At 39.0% G+C, this 9894-nt stretch overlaps 1 protein-coding gene across 1 annotated transcript in view; it reads right to left on the reverse strand.

Annotated features, from left to right (window-relative positions):
* Nucleotides 1–7991, reverse strand: part of Mfsd14b (major facilitator superfamily domain containing 14B) — a 55138-nt gene extending 47147 nt beyond the window's left edge. Inside the window, exon 1 of the mRNA XM_059262729.1 lies at nucleotides 7865–7991. The gene's annotated coding sequence lies outside the window, so the exon portion shown is untranslated. The remainder of the gene's footprint in view (nucleotides 1–7864) is intronic.
* Nucleotides 7992–9894: the final 1903 nt, after the last annotated feature.

The following is a 9894-nucleotide window of genomic DNA, read 5'->3' on the forward strand; positions in this document are numbered from 1 at the left end:
TGACTTGGGACTCTGTCTCAAATAAACAAAACAAACAAAAACTCCAAGAACTTTCTTTCAGATTGTGATTTATATTTGATTAGTGAGTTGATAGTGAGTACTGGCTTTAGCAAGTAGGTCACAGGATAGTAATATTTCACAAGGTACACAAGTTAAATGAGCTGAAGAGTCTAACAAAAATATGTTGAAAATCTGTCTACAACATCCTGGGAAGTTTTTTTTTTTTGTATCAAAAACAAATTACAAAAAAAATTAATGGTTCCATTTAAAACTCTGTTCTCTTCTCTTCTCTCTCTCTCTCTCTCTCTCTCTCTCTCTCTCTCTCTCTCTCTTTCTCTCTGTGTGTGTGTGTGTGTGTGAGAGAGAGAGAGAGAGACAGAGAGACAGAGAGACAGAGACAGAGACAGAGAGAGACAGAGAGACAGAGAGAGTGACAAAGAGAGACAGAGAAGGGTGGTGGTGGATGGAGACAGACTGAAACAGAAACAGAGATATTGAATAGTGTTGTGGAATATTATTTTAACAGGCAAAGATGTGTTACATTTGTTTATGCTGCAGAATATTACTTTAACTGTGTAAAGGTGTGCTACTTTTGTTTATGTTGCATTTGTTTAATGATGTAAGGATGTGTGTTTAATTATGTAAGGATATGTTGCATCTGTTTCATCTTGCCTGGCTGAAGCACCTGATTGGTCTAATAAAAAGCTGACTGTCCAGTAGCTAGGCAGGAGAAAGGATAGGTGGGCTAGCAGGCAGAGAAAATAAATAGGAGGAGAAATCTAGACTAGAAAAAGAAAAGAAGGAAGAAGAATGAGAAAAGGGGGAAAGAACAAGGGAGATGTCCAGGGCCAGAAGTCAGGCAGCAATCAGCCAGCCAGACATAAAGACAACAGGAAAGTTGGAAAAGGTAAAAAGCCCAAGGCAAAAGGTAGATAAAGAAGAACAAGTTAATTTAGGTTAAAAGAGTTTGCCAGAAACCTGCCTAAGCTAGCCCGAGCATCCAAAACTAATAAGTCTCTGCATCACGATTTGAGAGCTGGTTGGTGGCCCAAAAGAAAAAGTCAGGTACAGAATAGTTTGCGGATTTTTGCATTCTTTGTGGGCTGTTGTGTTACCAATATATCACGTATCTGAAATAACTAACTGATAAGGATAAAAGGCTTCCCTCATGGTTTTAGAAATTTCACTCCAAAGTTGAGCTCAACCATTACTTTGGGCACCTACTGTCAATAGCAGGGAATATCTGATAGAGCAAGCCCACATACAAAACAGAAAGCAAAAGAGAGAAGGAAGAGGGGCCAGGAGCCCACAGAACTCTTCAAAGACATGACTTCAGTGGCTTAAGAGCCTCCTGTTAGACCCTGTCTCTTAGAGATAGCACCACATTGAGGACCAGCCTAAGTCTTTGGGAGATATTCAGGACTTAAAAAGTGGTGACCAATTAGCAATAAACTGAAAATCTCTGATTAAGAAGAAAATACTGGACATGTAAACTCCAGTTGAAATGACATGTAATTCTAACTTTGGCCTTTGGTTTTCTGGTATGTAGTCAGTGAATTGTGTTTGAAACTATTAAAAGGTACTAAATGTTGATTGTCCAAAAAATGTTTCAAGAATCTAGACTCTTTTTCTAAGTAAATTTTTTGCCTGGATTATTTTTAGAAAGCACGTTTTTCTGAGTTCATTCATACTGTAGAGTGTATATCTTTTTTTTTTTTTTTTTTTTTTTTTTAAGACAGGGTTTCACTGTGTATTCCTGGTTGGTCTGGAACCTACAGTGTAGATTAGGTTGGCCTAGAACTCACTGGTCTCTCCCTCCTGAGTACTAGGATTAATGGTATGTTCCACCATGCCTGATTTTACATACACACACACACACACACACACACACACACACACACACGTAAGATATCCCTGTTTTCAAACAGAAATCACTGTTTTCAAATGCAAAGTTGCATTGCTATTTATTGATTACTATCATCCATTTCCATAACTATTAAGCTTCCAAACTTGAACTCTGAATCCACAAAAAACTGACTTTCTACTTCCCATTCCCTTTTACCCTTGGAGGATAACATTCTTCTATTTCTGCAGTTTTGATTATTTTAGATGCCTCAAATAAATGAAATTATTCAAATTTACCCTTTTGTGTCATTGGGGTTCATACATTTGTCAAATTTCCTCCTTTTAAAGCTGATTCAGTTAAATGCATATACCACATTTAATTGTGCATTTTCAATTCTTTGGTACCTATCTAAGGAGAGGAATTATTAGCTACTTATTTCTTATTTAGCTTTTTAAGGAGCCACCAAAATTTTCACCTGTAGCTGTCCTAGTTTACATTTTTGCCACCAGTGTAGGAAGGTTTCACTTTCCACATTCAGACCAATACCTATTATTTTCCAGATGGGGACATATATCAGTGGTAGAAGACTTACCTAGACTCATGCAGACCTGAATTCATTCTTCAGTATCACAAAAATAAAGCTATAAAAGTATTATAGGGACTGGAGAGATGACTTATCAGTTAAGAGCACTGGATGCTCTTCAAGAGGATCCAGATTCAAATCCCAGCACTTGTACTACAGCTCACATTGGTCTGTGACTCAAATTTCAGGAGATCTGCAGGCACCTGACATACAAATGGGACACAGATATACATGCAGCGAAAACAAACAAAAAATAAACAAAAAACCTTATACACATAAAAGGTTTTAATTTAAAAATTATTATAGTTATACTGTCATTATCTTTGTAGACATTAAATGGTACCCTCATTATGGGTTTTATTAGTAGTATTCCTTGACAATTCCATATATGTATAAAATGCATTCTGGATGTACTTATCTCTCCACCCTCCCTTAACTTCTTCCACCACCTGCCCCATTCCCCCACCAAATCCTCATTCCATTTTCATGTCTTTTTGTTTTTGTTTTGTGATCCATTGGTATTAGTGCTGGGGACTACCTACAACCCCCACATTTTCCCAGAGTGCTCTTAAGTGAGAGCAGTAGGAAATATTAGATAGAAGAATTTAGAATGTGGAGATAAACAGAAAATACAGGATAGCCTCAAGAGGGCCTGGAACCTATTCCAATGGGGCCCGACTGTCTCTACCTTAGGGTATTTATAGAAATGCCAAGGGGTGGAGCAAAAGACCTGCCCCCAGCACAGCCAAGTGCAGACCATCTTAGACACCTGCACTCAGGCCCATGGTTCATTCATCCTCTCTATGCAGACCTGCTGGGTAAAGCCACTAGGAAACCTGAAAATAGGCTCCCACACCTTAGCGAGGGCCACTTGAATGCATGGATCACCAGTGGCTACAACATCACTGAAGACAATGACTTACTCCCCCTCAGTAGCCTTTGATTGTCATTGGCTCTCCTGGGCCCCAAGAACTACTCAGCTATGACTGAATGTTTACTGGCTTGGCCTCATTTAGGTCCTATGCAGCCAATCACAACTGTTGTGAATTCATGAGTGCAAAGCCATATTGTGTCCATAAGACAGTGTTTCATGGTCCTCCTTTTTTTTTTTTAAAGATTTATTTATTTTATGTATATGAATGCTCTATCTGCATGCATGCCTTTATGCCAGAGAGGGCATCAGATCCCACTATAAATAGTTGTGAGCCACCATGTGGTTGCTGGGAATTGAACTCAGGACCTCTGGAAGAGCAGCCAGGGTTCTTAACTGCTGAGCTATCTCTCCAGCCTGTGGTCCACCTTCTTATTGCCAGTCTTTTATATTCTTTCTACCAACTCTTCTGATATTCCCTGAGCCTTGAAGGAGGTGATATGGGTGTTGTGTTAAAGGTTCCCAATTTTTTTTTGTTTTTATTTCTATTCCCCTAATGATATAAAACATCTTTTGGTGTATTTGTTGTATATTTGTATATCTTTTCTGGGAAAGTGTCTACTCAAGTCCTGAGTCTGAGGCAGGAGGATTGTGAGTTCAAGGCCAGCCTGTGAGACCCTGTGTTAAAAAAAAAAGGTCAAAATGAAAATGAATCGAATATAGCAGATGTAAGAAACTTAAGCCTTCTATTAAGGCAGATATTTTATTTGGGTAGTTTGATTTGTAAGAATTCCTTATATATTTCAGACACTAGTCTCAAGATCTCCTTTTAAAAGATATTTTGTACCATGTGAGCTACCAAAGGTCTTTAAAATGACTTATGAAAACAGAAAGGAAGACTAAAGACTAAGAAATTCCTTTGTTTTGGGGAACTATAAATGAAAAGAAAGCTGTTTCTTGTTTTGCTTTTATCTTCTAAGGCCTGATTGCCCTAGCTGATTGCAAGAGACTAGCTGGGAAAGCAGTCTAGCCACTCACCAATGTTAGCTAGATAGTGTTTCCAACCTGGATAGTGAGACTGCTCACTCACCTGGGAAACAGTCAATCAAAATATAATTTGGTCCAGATCAAACTGTCCCCTGTAACAGCCTTTGTCATCTGACATACCAGTTGAGATAATAGAGCTGGGCCCCCACGGTGTTGCCATTTGGCTCATCCTCTGAATTTTCCAACTGTTTCAGAAACAGGAAATGCTTTCTTCTTGAGGTTGCACTATGACCTGAAATGGGTATAAAAACATCTTTCCAGACAAGATGAAGCCACTCCTTAAAATGAATTTTGAATACTTGAAAAAATAGGATATAAATATTAGAAGATTTTTAAGAGGGAGTTTCAGCATGTAACTCTGGCTGGCCTTAAACTTATTTTATAGACCAGTGTATATACAGTAGAACTTTCTTGATGATACATGGAATAAAAAAAATCAGTCATAGATGGCTGGGTGTAGTAGTGCATGCCAGTAATCCCAGGCACCAACACAACTCCTGTGAACTAGAACCATTGTGGTGGTTGGACAAACTGTACCCTCATACTGCCTGTGCTGCTGGAAGACAGATCCAGCCAGCAGAGACCAGGACAGGCTGCCCAATCTGCAGCCATAGGGCCAGACATTGAGGTTCATTTGTTGATGTTGTTCCAGGATCTCTAATTGTTTCAACAGTATTTTTGGCAAAATTGTCATTTTTTCTGAGTTATTTTCATACCTTTATCAAAAATCAGTTGTCAGTTGGGCTTAATGGTACATAACTATACTTTCAGGAGGTAGAGACATTTGGATGAGGAATTTGAGGCTACCTGGGTGTAGACGAATTTCTAAATGGTCTTATTAAATAGAAAACACAGAGCCAAATATAGGGGTAAAAGCCTTAGAGATCAGGGAAATAGGAAAAGCCACCAGCCAACCTTACCTCACCAACACTGCAGCTTCCAAATGTGAGTTACTTCCTGAGTTAACTTTATATGCCTTGCTTTTCTGCCCTCTCATTGGTTCTTAGCCCAGCTACCTCACTTCCTTGTCACTGTCTGTACAGACCTCCAGGCCTCTATGGTTGGTACTGGGATTAAAGGCATGTGTCACTACACTTGGCTCTGTTCCCTAGTATGGTCTTGAACACACAGAGACCCTGCCTGCTAAGTGATTGCATTAAGAGCATGTGCTGCCTGACTTTGTTTACTTAAAATGGCTGGCTTTTTCCTCCTGATCTCCAGGCAAGCTTTATTTATTAAAGCACAAATAAAATATCACCACATTTCAGCACAAATAAAATATCACATTTCCCCTTTTTTGTCTAATAAAAATTAAGAAAATAAAAAGTTATAACTAATATAAGAAAAACTATATACAAGTACAATAACTATATACAATATATACAATCAATAAATATATCAACAATGTCTAGTCCATTTGCATATGACAAATTCAGCAATAATATTCATTATCTATTCTATTTTGGTGAGTCCAAAAGGTACTTAATTCACTTTCTATCCTAACTTACATTACCAACAGAAAACTGTCTTATGATGTCTTTCAAACTTATACACTTAATACCTCTTAGTGAGTTTCTTTTCTGAATTTCTTAACAAGGAAAACTGTAACTACAACTATCTAGTCTTCAACTCCCTCAGAGACCCAAGAAGAAAATGATATTACCCAGTAAAACAGGAAGTGCAAACAAGCAACTTCCAAAAAAAATGTGAGTTGACAGAAACAGCCAGCTGCCTGGACAGTCACCCGAGGTTGAATTTTTTATAGACCTATTTTATATCCTAAATAATTAATAGAATCTCCTCTTTGTTTTTTTTTTGTTTGTTTGTTTGTTTTTTTGGTTTTTTTTTTTTCAGGAGCAATTTGTAATCCCCAGCAAGGCAAAACTTTCTTTACTTCTTCAAACATTTTTCTAAAGTATCTACATTTGAATCAGCTAATAAGATATCATCCATATAATGGTAAATTATAGATTGAGGAAACTGTACATGAATTATTTCCAATGGCTGCCAAACAAAATATCGGCATAGGATGGAGCTGTTTAGCATGCCTTGTGGGAGAATCTTCCACTGGTATCTTTTAACAGGCTGAGAATTATTATAAGTAGGTACCATGAAGGCAAACTTTCCCCTATCCTTTACTGGTAGAGGTATAGTGAAGAAACAGTCTTTAAATCAGTAAGTGTAATAGGTCATCCTTTAGGTAACAGGAAGGAAAGGGAATCCCAGGCAGTAGAGAGCCCATCAGCTAAATTACTGTATTTATGGCTCTCAAATCTGTCAGCATTCTCCACTTTCCAGATTTTTTTTAAAATAGCATATACAGGAGAATTCCAAGGGCTACTTGATTTTTCAATATGTTGAGCATTTAACTGCTCCTATACCAGCTGTTCAAAGGCCTGTAGTTTTTCTGATGTCAAAGGTCATTGTTCTACCCAGACAGGTTTGTAGTTAACCATTTTAAAGGTAGGGCTGTTGGTACTTCGGAAAGATCAACAGCTGTTGTGCCCTGTTTTTGTACAGCCTGAATGGTTGGTGACTGTTCTTTATAATATCTTTTAATATTTTTCCCAGAAATATACATTGGTTTATGATTTGTTTCAGAAATTGGAGGAATGTTAATCTGGGTATTCCATTGCTGTAACAAGTAACAATTCCATAAATTAATTGCTATATTAGCCACATAAGGCTTTAATTTTCCTCTCTACTATTCTGGCCCTATACATTCAACCCATCTTGTCTTTTCATTTACCTGAGATAAAGTTCCAGTCCCTAAAAACTGAACATCTACCTCCTGAATAGGCCAATTTGGATGCCACAATTCTGGTGAAATTATTGTTACTTCTGCCTCTGTGCCCAGAAGACCTTCAATTACAATATCACTTATTCATACTCTTAGCCTTGGTCTTTGATCATTTATTGAAGTCTGCCAAAATGTGCATTTTGTGGTTTCTCTTAGAACTTTTGTTTCATTATCTAAAGCTATTGTGTCATCCAGAGCAGTATGGTTTTTCGCCATATGCACTAGGTTCTTTAATTGCTCTGGGAAGGAGTTTTCTCCATGGTGACAGGAAATGATTAAACCATGTTCAATATGAGGGCCTGCAAGAGGCCTCCATAAGGTGTTTCCCAATGGTAAAGGGTTGCCTTGCTTGTTCCTTGTTGATCTCCATTCATTGATCCAATGTTGACCTCTGCCACATCTTCTGCATAACAGAATGTTAGGGCCTTGTGTTTGAGTTATTCCTAGAAGAAACATTGTTTCCAGGAATGCCTTGCCTACAATTTCTTCTGAGATGACCTTGTTTACCACAATTAAATCATTTGACATTTTGGTTTTTCCTTATGCCTTTGGAAATCACCTCTCCTACCCAAGCATTATCATAGTCAAGAGAATCAGTATTGACCATATGTTGGATCCATTCTGCTATGGCTGCTGATCTGACCTTTGATGGCCCAATTATCCCTTTGCATTGTAAATTAGCATTTTTCAAAAGCCAAAGATTGAATCAGTACTCACCTAGACTCTGGGTCTGATATCATTCTATTTATAGCTGAAGTCAATCTTTGTAAAAATTCAGTGAAGGGTTCTTCTGAGCCTTGTATAACCTTAGTATATGGCTCAGTCTTCTTTCCAGATTCTTGAATCTTGTCCCAAGCATTTCAGGCTGCTGTATGGCATAGGGACAAAGTGTGTTCAGTATGTGTAGCCTGACTATATCAGCATAACTTCCTTTATCAAGTATTTGATCTTGGGAAATCTCAAAACCTCTGGCTTAACCTTGCTGTTCAATGGCCTTAGCTGCTTCTCTCAACCAGTTACTCCATTCTAGCTGAGGACTATATTCCAATACTGCTGTGACTTATTGTTTCCAATCCTTTGGAGTAATTTTGTTCTGAGAGGACCATGTATTCAACATCTGCCTCACATATGCTGAACATATACCATAGGAAACCACTGCTTCCTTAATATTCTTTAAGTCTAACATTTGTATAGGATCCCATGTATATTCTGTATATCCTTGGGGATACTTGTCATTTGGTTGCCTTTCATAAATGGTAACAGAATAAATCATGGGTGGTATAGTAACAACCTTAGGCCACTCTTCTGTAATTCTATAAGGTAATGGTGTGGTTGGTTCTCCTCTGAATTCTTCTGTCTGTGTCTTAATGCTTTTATTATCAGTTCTAGAAAAATTTTCTAAGGTTTGGAACTTACCAGTAATTGTCCTTTGTAAGGCATGTATCTCCTGAGTAGTAAGCTGTTCTAAAACTCACATATTATCAGTCACTTTTTTGTTATTCTCAACTGTACATGCCTGATAAGTTTTTAGCTTATCAGTCAAGGCTGTCTTATCCTCTTGGGTGACTGCAAGGCTTGCATATTATATTCCAAGACTTATAGCCTTTCAGCCAATTTCTCATTATCATTTTCCAAGGTCTGCATTTTTTCAGTCAATTTCTCATTTTTAGCACTGTTATCAAACCATTTTTTTAATGATAAGATGTGAATTGCCAGACTGATAACAATTATGACTGAAACTGTATTGATCTCAGCTAGGTTGCTTATCTTTTCAGTAAATTTTTCTAGCATTCCGTCCATAAAGTTCCTGCATTGTAATATTTGTAGCTATTGACCTGGGAAAGGTTTTAAGATTGTATTTTCCCTTTATTCTTTTACTCCCATCTTCTCTTTTTATTATTAATTAATTAATTTGTTTGTTTACCTTTTTTTTTATTTTATTTTATTTATTTTTTTTTTTTTTGGTTTTTCGAGACAGGGTTTCTCTGTGTAGCTTTGCGCCTTTCCTGGAACTCACTTGGTAGCCCAGGCTGGCCTCGAACTCACGGAGATCCACCTGGCTCTGCCTCCCGAGTGCTGGGATTAAAGGCGTGCGCCACCACCGCTTTAAGAGTTAACTTACTGCAGGTCAGATCCTCGAATAATTGTTGTAGATGTAATTTGATGTTTGACCAGCAGGTGGAGCAGGTGCCTACGACAGCAGATTCTGCTTCAGCCCTTGTTTACCGGAAACAAAATTGATAGAAAGAGAGAGCAGCTGAATGCAAAGCAGCAGGACTGGGGCAGGGTACACATACCCATGCTCACAGGCACAGCGTTGGGGCTGAGGAACCAGGAATTGTGTGCCTTTGGCCTGCAGTCCCTAACGCTGGCGGGACACGCCAGGACCACACTCAGGGGACCAGCAGGCACCGGGCGGGAGGTGGGATGCCTATAGGCCTCTGGCCGGCAGTCACGTGGCGGAGGTGAACTGGGGGACACACAGCTCAAATGAGCAAGTTTATGGGGCTGGAGGCTGCCGGGGAATCAGCACCTGTGTGCGTCAGGCAGAACCTATCTGGGATGACTGCAGCGGGGGGGTGGGGGGGGTGGGAGGTGGGGGTGGGGGTGGGTTCCATGACCAAGTAGGAAGGCAGGCAAGGCGAGGGATTACGTCCTTTGTATTTTGGCTACAGGTGCAGCCACCATGAGTGTCAGAGGATTTTAAAAACAGCTAGACATGGGATCAGGGAAGCTGCGTGGACGGG

The sequence above is a fragment of the Peromyscus eremicus genome, chromosome 5 (genome assembly GCF_949786415.1).
Source record: "Peromyscus eremicus chromosome 5, PerEre_H2_v1, whole genome shotgun sequence".
NCBI lineage: Eukaryota > Metazoa > Chordata > Mammalia > Rodentia > Cricetidae > Peromyscus > Peromyscus eremicus.